This window comes from Manduca sexta, chromosome 25, assembly GCF_014839805.1.
Source record: "Manduca sexta isolate Smith_Timp_Sample1 chromosome 25, JHU_Msex_v1.0, whole genome shotgun sequence".
Lineage (NCBI taxonomy): Eukaryota > Metazoa > Arthropoda > Insecta > Lepidoptera > Sphingidae > Manduca > Manduca sexta.
Window position 1 is genome coordinate 2,855,576 of NC_051139.1, and position 16,137 is coordinate 2,871,712.

Sequence of the window (16,137 nt, forward strand, 5' to 3'; positions counted from 1 at the left end):
CATCATCAGCCTATATCTTTGTCCACTGCTGAACTTAGGTCTTCTCCAATATGCGCTATTTTACCCTGTTGGCCGTATACAGTACGGGTAAATAATTTAATAAAATACGTAATCAACATTGCCGGCATATTTTCTTGATTATAAACTACTGGGCTCAGCAGACGTTAACCTGCCGCAGACCGCCTTCTAAGTAGATCACATTAACATCAGCCACATAAAGTCCACTGATGAACATAGGCCTCTCCCAAAGATTTCTAGACGGGCCTGTGGAAAGCGGCCTGCATCCAGCCCGTTCCTGCGACCTGTATCAGCTGGTCTGTCCACTTTGCAGGTGGACGTCCAACACTACGCTTGCCGTGTAGACCACATTTTATGTAATTTGATTCGTACACATAAATAATAACAATTAAAGCAAGAATCTACATAGAATGTTTATCGATGTAAAATTTTATGAATTTTCTTTTGTGTATAAACATTAAGTAGAAAACAAAAACTGCATTATAAATACTTAAATCACTTAAAGCAACTGCAGTAGTCACTTTGCCCATAAAGTCGCGAAGTTGTTTCTTCGGAAGTATATCGCTTAATTTATTTGCTTGGTCAAATTTTGTCGCTTTCCAACCAAAACGAAAGTACAGATTTAACATGGTAAATTCAAATTAGAGTGTGACGTCACTAATAAATGACGTCGTTACGGTCTAATAATATCGAAAATTTAAACCGATAAATTGATCACCTTTTCTTGGTATCATTTACGTGATTTATTATATTTAAATTGAATATTTCGACATTGTTATTAAAAAAAATAACAACATTATGTGAAATCTCAATAATTTCCAGTGACCGTAAAAAGACTAATTTCGAAATAAGCATGTAACAATGCAACAATGCGCCGCGGCAGTATGGGAATCGGAACATTATGCGCGCGCATTCAGGGTTGTCACTTGCCACCTTCGGACTATGACATCTAGGCAGTGATTATAATATTATATTATCACTATAAAATTTAGGGACTGTAGGGACCGGATCTAAATTTGATTCTCAAAGGCAAAGCAGTATGATCTTAAAAATATAATTTCCTGTGTATTGATTCCTTTACATTCTTTATGTAATGCGTTTAGAAATGTGCACAAAAATGTTTTAAGCCTGAACCCCATCACGCCATATCCTTTATAAATAGGAAAAGGAGAAAGAAATAATTTTCCAGTACACAATATAGATCCCTCCATTCTCCATTAACTACTGTACACGAATATTTTCGCTATAGTATTCTTTAATTTATAGTATCGTATAGGTACGTATTTGTATGGTTATTTGAACAGCGCCCCAGTAAGCGTATCTGGAACTTAAATACAGCTATGTACTACATAAGCATTGTGTAACTTCAAATTTGCATTCTATGCCTTCTATGACTACAGTAAATCGTGGAGTCATAGAACAGGGTGTGTTTAAACGTATGGGAATCGGCACAAATCTCTTTTTTGACGTATAGTATCGTCTAACAACTGTAGTGTAAAACTTAATCGTTAACTTACTCGACACGAATACTTGGCAGATTTGTTATTATTCGATATACAACAGCCAGCCCTAATCATAGAATACCATACTTACAATACTGTTAATATCTATAGGACGCGCCTTTCTCGCGTGACGTCACCGATCATAAGTTCCGTTTCACGTAACAAAAAGGGACACCACGGCCCTTCGTGTACTGACTATTAATGTAAAGTATAGGTTAACCAAACAATAATATTGATATTAATTGTAAAAGATTATATAAAATTGCGCAAGATAGTAAACTTTAAATAATTTTAAAAATAAATCTACGCATTGATTGGTTTTTAAAGATGGAAAATCTAGAATGTGTTTTGTTGGGCCATTTAAAAATATGAGTACGTTAGGAGGAATTTGGTAAATCGGTAAATACAATGCTTAAGTATATTATATATTTATTTAACTTAAACCAAGGTCTGAATAATTGGTTGCTACATAAAATAAATTGCTGATGAAAGGGCCATTTAAATTTCAGTCCTATATTATATACTATCCCACTGCTGGGCACAGGCCTCCTCTACTACTGAGAGGGATTAGGCCTTAGTCAACCACGCTAGCCTAGTACCGATTGGTATAGTACCTTCAAAATTCCTATAGCGAACTTCTCAGGTTTAGATTAGATGTTTTCATTCACCGTTAAAGCAATCGTTAATTTACAAAGAATACAGTATCCACACTTAATTTTAGAAAGGTTAGAAGTTCGTGCCCTTTGGTTTTGAACCTGCAGAGATTAGTTTCGGCGTCCGTATCACGCCCAACTAACACGCCGCTTTATTTTTTTTCTCAATACTCAAATGAATTCTCTCGTGGAAATATTTAAGGAGAAGTCACTAAAAATGTTATCTGTAGAGTACTTGTCAAAATATCAAAACTATTCGCCCGATAACTTACTTAATGATTGAATAAGGGGTTCGTAAATTTATTTGTTAAATTGTTGGCGTTATCTTCTAGTGTGTACACAACTGATGTGCATATTCAAACCACGTAAAACACTTTAGTGAATAAATATAATTTAATATTATCTCACAAATACGATATAATTTTCCGGAGCAGTGAGCGGCTCGAACCGCGCAGCGTTCAGCGGAAAATTGCCTCGAACACGCCTCATGTCTTGGATTTAACCTATCTGAATGTTTTACACCTTGTAGACTATAAATGTAGTATATAATATGGTTTTTATTTATTTCGGTACAAGATCTATTTTTGTTTAAATATTAGGTCGAACGAGAGAGGTGTACAGGATCACTTTGACATTGCGTTAATAAATGAAACCATATGATTGCCGTCTTTAAAACAACACTTTACCCAAAGTAATTCTAACCATACCTAGATGTTAAATAAAAATATAGTTACGAATTAAAATAAATATTAATAAAAGGTGATTTCAAGTTTACATGCCCTAAGCCAGGAAGCATAATATATGAAGGATAGTCGGCGCGGCGACATCATAATATTTTGTTAGAAAGTTTCTGCCACTTGTGTCGTGCTTCTCGCGCAACAAGTTAATTACATAAACAGTACCTACTTTTGAAAAAGTTAAGTATTTATCCAACCTCATAAACCAAATAAAATCCAACTTATTTTTGTCATTTTTTATATATGTTACCTATTATTTATATAATATATTAATATTACGTTGCTACTAATCGAAAAGTTAGATGCATATGACTACACCATTCGTCAATTCTAGGAAGTAAAACAACAGAAAGTTTTCTAGATAATACTATTTTATTTACATTTCTAATATATCTAAGTCTATATAACTACTCTAAATAGATTATTGTTATACGTATATGCGCAAGGTTTGCAAACGTTGGTATGTTATCGACGCATTTGTCTCGGCAAACATTTTTATCTTTATAGCATCTGAATCATGGTAAAATACAATAATGTATGTCATGAGTAAGAGGTATGCACAATTTATAGTCAATTTTGCATGAATCTCATTATATTGTAAAATTGTATGGCCTATACTATACTTGTTGAAAATGCACATCATTACCAACCGAAATTATCAAATAAATTTCTCTAAGTCAAACAACTTGGAGAAAATACATAAAACATGGTTTAACATGTAGGTATTATTAACGTCGGAAGTCGTACAATCTGGTGTCTTATTTTCACGTAAAACATAATAATTATGTCGGATTGTTTGTAATAACCGTTTTCCCTTATACTTAGCATGTCGTAAGCGACATTTGTCTTGAAAATAAAACTATTAAACGGATGTTTTCGCGGTTTTTATATTTTTATTTTCTCCCGACGTTTCGAAGACTTTGCAGCCTTCATGGTCACGGGGGGGACTGAGGTGTTGTTCATCCGTAAAGTCAATGTTACAATATCTACCTACATTTTACAAATATACTACTTTTTTAAATTTTAGCTGTTGACGGTCCGATCTACGCAGAATGAGCTCATAGTGTCTTAAGGTCTGGCAGCCGGTCTTTTGGGATCCGATTTATTTAAATGTAGAACAGGATCCCATTATATGCACTCTGGTAAAAGACATTTGTCTTTTACCAGTGTACAACATGCAATGTGTTGTTAATCGCTCGCGATTTTACTTGTCCTAATTATTTTACGTGTCTAGCCATTTACATCTATATAAATAAAATAAATAAACATAAAATGCTTTATTCATCACGTAGGTGAGCATAGTTGCGCTTATGATAAGTCAAGGTATATGAGAATATTTAATTATTACTTAAATAAAGTCAATTATATGTACGATATAATGTCTTCTTTCCAAGAATTAACCTCGCGGTTAATATTACTGCTTCATGTAATAACCGCAGTCGCTTGTAGTTTTTATAAACGAGGTATTGCTCGCGGCCCGTCTATATGCAAGTCCTTTTGCAAAATTAAACTTTAAGAACTTTTTTTGGATAAATATTACCTATATATAATTCATATATATTCATAGTTTCGTATTTATAAGTGATAAGGTCGTATGTGCCTTGTCAGTAGCGTTTATTATTCTGCAAAGCAGTTTTAGTAGACTATAGTATGTTGATGTCGCGAGCCATTCACTTACGCAACCTAATGTCTTTGTGCTTGTGCAACGTTGTAACCATTTCCCGGGCCTTCTACGGTGATAGTTGGAATTAATATCGATATTAATGCGTATCGATATACACAACAATTAATCGATGTGTTTCTATTGTCATATGTTCGCAGAATATTGTTGATTGTACTAGCTTAATTTGATTAAGATTAGCTGCCTCGGCGGCGCGATTCTAATGCATGCGTGTAACACGACTAGCGCGCTGAGGTCTTGGGTTCGATCCCCGAGTCGGGCAAAGTGATATTAGGTTTTTCTACTGAACATCAATCTGGTTTCTGAAGTTGTGCTCGATATGGCGATAGGCTCATCTTCTTTAACATCATAGAACGGAACGCACAGCGAAAGGTGGTTGCATCGGTTACACTTCTGAATACTCCTTCGGGGATAAAAGACATGAGTATGTGTGTGTGCGTTATATAACAAAAATGATTATGACATTATAAATAAAAAGAATAATTGATCTATGTGAGACAAACGTGCAGATTCCATTACGTGAAAGAATGCGTTCCATTCACTTCCTTATTATTTAATCGATAATTATTATAACTGATAATAACAATGTGTCAGCTTGCATCTTTTGCTCTCAAATAAATCATGTCAATAGATAAATGTAAATACCGATGATTTATTACAATTGGATTCAAAATGCATGATTGTTACGAACATATATTAATTAGAAGAATAATGATTTTTTATGTTTACGCGAATATTAGACATTGGAATTAAACTGTTTTTTGGAATTTATTATTTTTATTTTATATTTTTTTCCCGACGTTTCAAAAACTTTGCAGCCTTCGTGGTCACAAGGGGACTGAGTTGTTGGTCGTCTGACAAGTCAAACATACAATATCTAACTACTTTTTACAACTATAAGAAACGCAATAATATCCGAAAAATATTTTATTTCAATTAGTACATTTTATTAAATGTCTAAAAAGATTATTTTATTTGCCAATATTAAAGTCGCACAGTCATACCTTAGGCACTTTACTAATCTGAAAAACACACTAAAAACAATAAAGTGAAGCAATTGCATTGGCAAATTTAACTTAACAAACTAAAGAAATTTTATCGGCAAATTTAACAATTAAAGGCGCCGTTAATTGACTATTACTGTGCCAATTGGGTCTAACAACTAAATTGTTTAGTATTTAATGTCTTGTGAAATGTGCGTACAGGGTCGTAGCTAGACTCGAATTTAAGGTAGGACAGCTGTTATTACAAGCAGGGTGGAAATAAAAATGTTACTAAATCTGATCTGGTCAATCGATTTTTGGTTTCCTTCACTCGTTAACGTGAGCAAAACAAAAAAAAAGGGTTTTATACTTAGGTAATTGTTAAGGTAATATATTCAGATTGTGACAAAATTCCCATAAATCTCGAAGGAAGGTTATTTCACCCATCAATACGGATAACTCTTACTATGGGGCCAACTTCCAAATCGTAAAATAAAAAAAACCGCTGCTCCATATATTTTCATACAGTAGTACTATACAATTTTGTTAATTATTAAGGTCGGGCATTACTATTTTTAGGTAGGGCATTAGTATTTTAAGGTAGGGCATTGCCCCCCAATGCCCCCCCCCCCCCCTAGCTACGGCCCTGTGTGCGTGTTGTCAACAAAAGTTACCATTTTAACACAAGATGCCTAATTCAAAACATTAAAGCTTATGAAAAGATTGGGCATTACACAAGTATGTTTCCGTCCCGAAATTTTATTACTAGAATTTTAATTCTTTATTCTATATACTATCCAAATATGTTCATAGTTATGTATTTATAAGTGATAAGGTCGAATATGGTATGCCATGCCTTTATTAATCTGCAAAGTTTAGTTTTACTAACCTTTAGTTTTCAAAGTAATGGAGTTTCGAACTAGTGAATAAAAAGTCATACCCAATCGGAGCTAGTTTCCGCAATAAGTGCGTACAAAAAAATCTCATTCTTTATTGAGTGGAAGAGATAACTTGACATCAATTACCCTTTGCCTGGATATGCTAAAAATGCATTACTCTAAATCTGTAATCCTTTTTTTTTCATCACGTAACAAACTAATTCAACTCGTGAAATAAAAAGAAAATCAATCAACTAAACCAGGCTTTACAAGCACATGTTGCGCGGTAATTAAATAATTACTTCGTGTTTTGTTGTCAGACGGGTCATTATCCGCCATTACAAAACCCCATAAACTCGTGTGGCATCCACCGTGACCGCAAATGACTATAACACCCATAGCTCTCTGATGGTTTCCGCGAGTCAGCGTAATGTGCTTACAGTTAGGTTAGTGAGTTCAGGAACGCGTCTAAAGTGTGGTCACATAACCGAGTGAAACGCGTTATTGATGATGTTGGTAATATTAATTAAATTAGCGGTCGTCCAGTGAAAACTAGACTTTAATTATGCCAAATGTCAACTATTTACGTAGTTTTAATATATAATCTACATATCAATACGTGGAGAAAAAAATTAGCCTTTTTAAACACATTGCACGCACAGAGGCTCTGTGTCACGGTGTTTTTTTTAGTTTTCATATGAACTTGTAATCTGAATTTTATTGACCCGACTTGAGAATCAAATACATATTTTCACAAATTTACAGAAAATAAAATATGACAATACCTGTTTTATTCTTAATTAAAAATATTGTCTACTGGCAACATAACAATTAAAAAGACCTGATTTTGCCTTAAAAAGTTTTTAATTCTTTTCTATCTATCTCGAATAATAAGTAAAGTTAAACTATTTTTTCGCACACCACATATCTAATAAAATTACAAGTAATCCAACAGTAGTTAAATTTTACCAAACACCATATAATTTACCACGATGAGTAAACATGTCATTTGTATTGCCGACATTTTAAAATGGTGAATTGACATTTTAAATTGGCGGCAATGTGAATTCACATGATCAATCCTCAGAACAATGACAAGCATAGAAGTAACATTATGACATTTGAGTGTACTCTGTCTTTGACAGCAAGAAATTTAATTGTGTTGCGATCTCTTCTGACATCTTATCGATATCGATAGATGCTTTGTCTATCGGCTATGGTAAATTCACGGACCTGCTAAAATAAACACTTTTCGAGTCAACTACAAACCGTTGCAAAATGCTATTTTAGATAAAGGTTAAAAAAAAGATATCAAAACCCTAATTTGGTATTCAAGTATCAAATGAGGTCTGGGTATATAAAATCACTCGTTAAGAAGCTGTTAAATTACAATAAACTATAGAACTACCGGCTCTCTTCGAGCTAAATTTTATCCAATTTTCATTTGCTATTTACAGCAGTTTCCATGCCTTCCGAAACGTCATTCACACAAAAATGGTTTAGCATTTAGATTATTAAATTAAGAAAATCTTAGAAATTTCGGAAGGAATGGAAACCGCTGTAAGTAACAAACAAGAAGTCGGCCGGAATTTCGTTTAGGAGAAAGCCAGTACGCCTTCTGTTCTTTTCTGACTTTCTTAGGGATTAAAAGATACCCAAGGGGTGTGATTTGACAGAAGCTACTAAAATGGGACAATAAAATTAAAACACAGCGGTATCATTCATGTCACATATGTTTGATAACTTATTTCAAAGTTAATAAAACTTTGTCGAAATGCTTAGAGCAAACACGGTGCTGTTTTTCCAATGCCAATTGGGACGAGCTATGGCAACGATCCATTTTGCCTCATAGCATCATCTGTGGGGAATCTGCAATGAAACACAATATGAAAATCAAATAGTTTGCTCAACCCCCAGCCTTCGCGCACGGTTTCCAAGTGGCTTTTACCACTTCACCACCGTATATTGAAAGTAAAACGCAATTTATGCAAAATAGTCAACTACAATATACTAACATCTATGTTATCGACAGAATATGCAGAACAACACTATTGAACACGACTACGTAAATTGATATAAATGAAAAATACTTAATAATTACTGTATCGAATGGCCAACAGCAGATTATAATATGACTACAGCATAATAAAGATTAATTAATATTACTTTTTGCACTTATGTACAGGGTTTAAGCAAATATATTAGGTTTTTTGTTTACTCACCGATGGAAGCTGATGATTTCAGTTTCATTTTCTTTACGACAAGAATGAGATTTACACCCCATAATAACGCAGGCCATTGCTTGTTCGTAGGGCTATATTATACTTAAACAGCACTGTGTATTTATTAAAATTAACAACAAAAATATTACAAAACATGTAGCCACTTTTGAAAAGCACGCGCTGAAGTATAACGTAACTAAATTGTGTGGGCGCGTTTGTGACATTGTTTTGAGGTTGGCAAGTTGGAACATTTGACATTTTATTTGCTTTGTAATTCGGCATCATAAAGAGGACCAAAGGTAACCATTTGATAATTTTAAAGTGTACGCAAGCCGACCTTAGCAACATAATATTTGTCTCGTTCTTTTCAACGGTTTTGGCCTATTTGAAAAAAAGGACAAGTATATGAGGGTAATTTAGATTCCTTCTATGCTTGTTCTTGTTCTGAGGATCAATCCATCATGTTTAATGTTATATTCGAATTTCGAATGTACCATTCTTTCCATTAATGTGCATAGATGAGATTCACAATACAATTTTGTGCTCTATGCAAGCTCGTTCGGCTTGATGGCACATACATTTACATTATTCCTTTTTACAGTACAATTGTGGGTGACTAAAGGCTAATTATAAGCTTCCACTAATTAATATTATTCTACTTTAAAAAAAACTTATTGTTTTCACACCCGTAATGTCCCTTTCAAAATAGAGGTCACTCAAAAGGCGTTTAAGGCGTTTAAGAGTTGTATTAATAATCTAAATCTACTGCTGTATTATTATCAGTACCAGCAAACATTTCGTTGAAATATGTGCTTGCTCTGAAGAAAGAAAAACGTTGATAAAGGAATGCAGTAAGGAAATAATAAATTTAACATTTTGTATTGCTCTCATAAATATACTTACAAATTGAATTCTTATCTTGGACATTAATTTGTTCGTTGACATCGTCAATGCCATAACATGCATTATTCAATGTGTTCAAACTGATTAATGTATTGTTGGAGATTGATTTAATGTCGTTCTTAGATGCCTAAAATGGAATATTACTTGTTATCACACTACAGTAGTGTCGCAAGTTCGATTCCTTCTTTTATTGTTAATCTTTATAAAAAAATTAACAACACCATGTCTATATATTGTGAATATTGATTAAAATCGAATGTCTATTAGAGCGACAGAAGCCATAACAATTGTTTTTAGAATTTTTGTCTGTCTGTATGTTTGTACACACATCACGTATAGACTACTGCATGGAATTGAATGCAGTTTTCATCGATGTATTGCTAGAAGTCTAACTTAAAATATAGGCTCTATTTTATCCCAAGAAAATATAAAGTGACTTTTATCCGAAAAAAACTCTTGACATTGGCGGAGCCGCGAGCAAAACCTAGTCTAAAATATACCAATTACGGTTACATGATTACTATATACAAAATCACTCCATATACATTATCTTCGACCAGAGCCGTACCGCGCTTTGGCCCAGAGGGGTACAAATCCCAGCTTTTGATCCAGGTAGAGGACAATTATACGTTGTCCTGATAATTCAACACAAATAAATACAATTGAACACAAACGCAGAGTATCTATCCTACCCTGCAGCTCCCCTATGGGTACGCTTTTGTCATCGTAAGGTAAATTTTATAATATTAATTTTTCTTATATTGGTATCGTACGAGAAGTGGAGTACACTCGACTGACGAGAGATGATTCCTCGCCAGTTGACACAATAATGCCGGCCTGTTTGAAACTAGATATACACATGCTAATCCCTGAACGCGAAACACTCATGTCGGCCTTTATGGCGAAATAGGTTTACTTATAATATGGTTATTAGTGGCCATAGGCCTCATCTCTAGCATATCACGAAAAATTACAGTCCATTATGTGGACTAGCTTAATGTTTTAAGATTATTTTAGTAAAGGTTTAATAATGTCAAATTAAAATGCCAATCGCGTCTAAATATAAAATAATAAATTATTCAACAGCTTCTCACTTTTAAGGTTAGTTCACACAGAGCCGTGTAGTGTGCGAACCTCAGAACAATGACAAGCAGTGCGAACAGTGACACGGCAGTGCTCATGCTCAATTATAATTGACTACTGACTTGATTATCAGCTCAATGACAGACATGGAGATTATTTGACGGACGTATAAGCTCGTGTTTTTTTTTACAAGTTTACTGGTGGTAGGATATATTTTATATCCGCCCGGTTAGCGACCACCGTACCCAAGGTGTTAAAACCCGCCATAGTGGCCTACGTAATTTTGTCGTGTTCCGAGATCAGCCTGTGTATATCCGGTTCCAACAGGCTGGCGTAATTGTGTCTACTGGCGAGGGCTAATCAACTCTCGTCAGTCGACATTCTATTGGACCCCACTCCACTTACCATCAGATGCAGTGAGGTCACTTTGCTGTGCACGTAAAAAAAAAGAATCATATAACATTATCATATTCGCTGAAGAATGCTCACAACACAAGCACAAGCCTGGGATCCAGTTCTACATTTAATTAAATCGGTAGCCAAAAGACCGGCTGCCAGACTTCAAGACACTGTCAGCTCATTCTGCGTAAATCAGACCACCAATAGCTAAAATTTAAAAAGTTGTATATTTGTAAAATATAGGTAGATATTGTAACTTTGACTTTGCGCATGAACATCACCCCAGTCCCCCCCGTGACCACGAAGGCTGCGAAGTCTTCGAAACGTCGGGAGAAAACTAAAATATTAAAACCGCGATAAAACCCGAAAAATAGATTAATTTTAATGTCTAACATTCGCGTAAAGAAATCATTTTTTAACCTAGTTGAAAAAATTCGAAAAAAAAATTCGCTTAAGTCAAATAGCCTTTCAACCGTCTATATTATATACGTAAACACTTACAGGTACCTCAGATCTCTACATTCGATCTCTGCAACGTTCAAAACAAAAACCTTTTTTTTATCGCAAACTTCATACTTGTCCTTCGCAGGTTCACGAGAAACGAGTTTTAGGGAATAAAAAAGAGACAGCATTATTTTCTCAAACAAGTGTAAAGAGGACAGAAAGATGGTGCTTTTTATGCGAAATATTATAAAGTTCGATTCTTTTATATTCCAAGAACCAGTTTTACGTATTCTTAGCGGGAGAGTTGACATCTTTATACTATACTAGGTGTTGCTCGTGGCTCCATTCGTGTGAGACACTTTTCCAAGAAAAAGAGTATGTATTTGCCGGAGTAAAACCTGTGCCGGATTTGTGAATAGATCATACAGGCCGCGACCTAGGGACGGCGAAGGCTTAGGTTCGTAATTGCAATCGGGGGCCATTTTTGTTTATTTTTCTCACGCAAAATAGGCACCCGCATGTCCAGTGTGGGAGGTTGCGTGAACTCAGTGGGCTATACTTGAGGAGAGTATAAATTCGGCACTGATAAAACTGCTTATGTGTTAATCTAGGCTTCAGTCTGCTGTATACAGTCAGCCAAAAAAGTAGATGAACAAATTTAAAACATCAAACCTCTTTTTTTTATTGTATGAATCCCTTTTCTTTATTTTTGTGAGAAAATAAAATGTTGGTATCAACTCAAAAGTGTTTAGCTGATTTGAAATTTGAAATTTGTTCTGCGACTTATATGGGTGACTGTATCACATTTTTAGCTATCACTGCGTTTACATTTACCAAAATTCCAAATAACTTCAAAAACCTAGTTACGTATAATATTATAGCCTGACCAGGAAAATAAAAAACCAAGGCAATGCTGAAGTAACATATGGACCTATTTTCTGATACATACAACGATAGCTTAAAACGAAAAAGCCATATTGGCAAACTCAAAGAAGGTTTTTAATATTCATGTCCAGAGTAAAATAAAATTGTTCATTACAATTTTTAGAAAGGTATTTAATATTGTTATAATTTGTTCACACTTTAGCATACGTGTCAACTAGAAGTAGCAATACACAGTTCAGAGCAAAACGAACCCTATAATTTAATCATTTAGGTCTACGAGGAAAGAACAAAACACGCCCTAGAGAGTTCACCGGAAATAGCAGGCGGCATTCCACCTCGAAGAGGTTCGATGTCGCATGTATTCTTATTGAACATTTTCCTCAAATGATTACTGGATATGACGTGTTATCGAAACGACAATCGTGTTTTAAATTGTTAGATAGTTTAAACCCAATTTTTTTTTATACTTGCGCGGCAAACAGGCATTGGAGTAGGGTCCATTAGAATGTCGACTGAGGAGAGATGATTACTCCGACAGTCAACACAATTATGCCGGCCAAAATGACAAACAAATTGATACATTAGGGGCCTATTTCACAAGTTTCAAATGATTAACAGTTGTCGTATTAAACAGCTAATATAGAGAGTACTTATTTGAATAAAATTTATTTGTGGGCACAGATCAGTGTGACTTTTGTATTTGGTCAGCTTATACATTTATGAGAGGAATAGCATTTACTGAGAAATGAAACAGGGCCTAGCAGAATAAAAATCTATAAATATTATAAAATAAAGTCCCCTTTTCTATCTGCCTGTATGTTATCGATTTTCTCAAAATCACTGAACGGATTTTTATGAAATTTGGTATGGAGATAGTTTAAGGTCTTAAAAATATTTAGCGGAACTTTTATCCCGGAAATCTGCTTAACTAAGCTAAAAAAGCTAAGCTGCGAGCAGAAGCTAGTTTTATTATATTATTTTATTATAAGTTTAGGATAACTTTTTAACTACAATTTTATTTCATGTGCAAGCATCGTGGTAACTTCTTCAACATATATTTAGGCGCCAGCAATACACTGAGTCATTTTGACATGAAATTTTAGATTACATACTTCGATAAAAATGTTTACTACGTTCTCTGAGTCAAACAGGTTTTTACTTATTATGCGTAAAGGTAATACGACTAGGCGAGGATTCGCGGTTTCTAAAGCTTACAATTTATGAGATTTCCTTTCCTATGAATATTCTATGTTGCAAATATATGGAAGACCACTTTCACTATCAATGGAAACTTTGAGACCCGAGACAGTAAGTCTATTATATCATTATTGAATATAATTAAATTTAAATAGATAAATTAATGCAAAAGAACACAATATAATTTTATTTGATTCCGTCGAATGGAACACCTATAAGCCGTTTTCGTTTTCGTTTGTTTGTTATTCGTTGCCCGTCTGTCTGATTCTTTTTCTCAAGTACGCGTGGAGGTATCAAGATGAAATTTATAATATGAAATACTCGAGTCTGCGGTCTTTTTTATTAGTAAAAGGTTAATGAGTACCGGATCTAGTTCCAAAGATTACTTTCAATTAAAATTCACAATCTTTACCTCTTCGTAACATTAGTAGGTCATTAGGTATACAGAAATGCTGTGGCAATCTCTACATATATTTATCACATCTGAAGGTTGATTTAGAAAATATTTCGGGTCTTAAGTCCATCTATATACACTAAAAAAAAAGTTTTAGTAAATAAATATTACAAATTATCATTATTAATAATATAAAAGGAACAAAAAAAATAAGATTGTTATTTGGAATATTTAAAAAAAATATTAAGATTAAAACAACATACCCCATAGGTTTGTAGTTGTATATAAGGTATTGTACGTAGGTTAATAGGTTTTTTTATTATACACTCAATGATAAGAAGTTATATTTACGGTATGACTGAATTTGTATGAAAAACTAGAGTTGCACGTTTGCGTAACTCGCTTGTTAACTCGAACACTACTAGTCTATTATGGAGGTTATTGATTTTCAATTTTACATATATCTAAAATGGCTTCCCCCAGATGCTGAGTGAGGCTCCACACCCAAGCCACCGGTGGTATCGGGTTCTAAATGAGTAATCTCCTCGAATAAGTTGTTATTATTGTTAACAATAAAATTGAAATTTACTACTTTTTTAACCTTATTTAAGAAAAAAGAAAGTATTTTAAAACAAGTTATTCCGCTTATCGTGGTGCGACGAAACGTGCTCTACAAAATGAACAGGCTTCATTTATTACACTATAAAAATGGCTTTAATTGTACTAGTCTTATGCTATAGGGATAAACAAACCTTCTTAAACCATAAAATCAAAAACCCTTTTTACACTACGTAAGTAAACGTAAAAGCAGACTTCAAAACCTCACCTGAACTTTCGATTAACACATATCCAAAAAAAGGTTGAATCACAACACAACACAAAAACTGTTACGGAATCACTGACGTAAGAAAGTAAAAGTGAATGCGCGGGTCGCGGATACGTGCGCACGCGCACCTGTCGAGCGGTGGACTGAGGCCTGAGGTGGTCAAGGACCGCGCAACCTGCCCGACAGGATGTAGGGCTGCCGGCGAACCTGGCTTCACGCTTCGCTACCCCTATGGTTTTTATTGATATCTTATGAAATATTTTTTTAATGGTAATGCGACGGCGGTGTTGCTTGATAAGTGTATTCCGTTGAGTCTTCTTGATTTTTAACTACCGATATTTTTTAAAGTTAAGGCTATATATTAAAATCACAGTTGCCAGAAATCAATGAGAAAAAGACGTTTGGATAAAGTAAGCGGAAGACATTAAATCCAAACCATATTTTATTTTTAAAAGGATTTAAAATTTCATACACTTATTATGGTGGATATGCACTATGCGCTACCTTGGACACACATATTATGAACATTGACAGTTTGTTTACGAAGAATTATGCAACCGCAACAAACTGGGGAATACAACAACTTATCACCCTTTTAGCTAGTGTAGACCTACAATACATACATTATGGTTTAAACATTGTATTTAACAGCTTCAATCCAATAACACATTAAATAATTAAATAGGAAGGTTTTTTATACTGTGACGTCATATAATTGTAAACAATAGTTATTTCAATGCTATTTCTTTTAAATAAACATATTATTAACTTTAGAACTTTTGTAGGTTATGTTTCATCAATTTATGGAATAACTTGTTAATGGTCACGTACTTAGCTCAGCTTAAAATATTGTTACCGTTGGCGTAGGTATATAAATATATTCCTACTTTATATTCATAGTATTTTAATGATCAATTAGGTCAGTAAATAAAAAAAAATATTAATCTAAAAAAAATGCCTTCTCATTGTGTCTTCAATAAAAAAATATGTTACAAAATCATGGATTACTTAAAATACTTATCAATAACATTCATTGGAAATATTTTAAGCCCAAGATAAATTCAAACTCAAAATTTCCTTTATTCAAATGGTCTTCCACAAGTTCTGGTTAATCTAGTATCGCTTCGGAACGTGCTATCGCTGTGAAGAAGCGCAAGAAGATTCCTCATAGACACGATCTGTTAAAATAATAATTACATAATTCTAATATAATATTAACAGACAAATTAGATATATGTTTATGTATTTCAAACCCATAGTACAATTACAAAACATTAGGACGTAGTTATAATTCCGATCGTAGAGTCAATGACTCCACCAGTCGTTAAGGGT

General features: G+C 34.0%; 1 protein-coding gene across 1 annotated transcript in view; it reads right to left on the reverse strand.

The window, feature by feature from the left end:
• The window catches only part of LOC115440771 (solute carrier organic anion transporter family member 4A1), a 56,063-nt gene extending 41,115 nt beyond the window's left edge, over positions 1 to 14,948 (reverse strand). The window contains exon 1 of the mRNA XM_030165223.2: positions 14,806 to 14,948. The gene's annotated coding sequence lies outside the window, so the exon portion shown is untranslated. The remainder of the gene's footprint in view (positions 1 to 14,805) is intronic.
• Between the last annotated feature and the right edge of the window lie 1,189 nt (positions 14,949 to 16,137).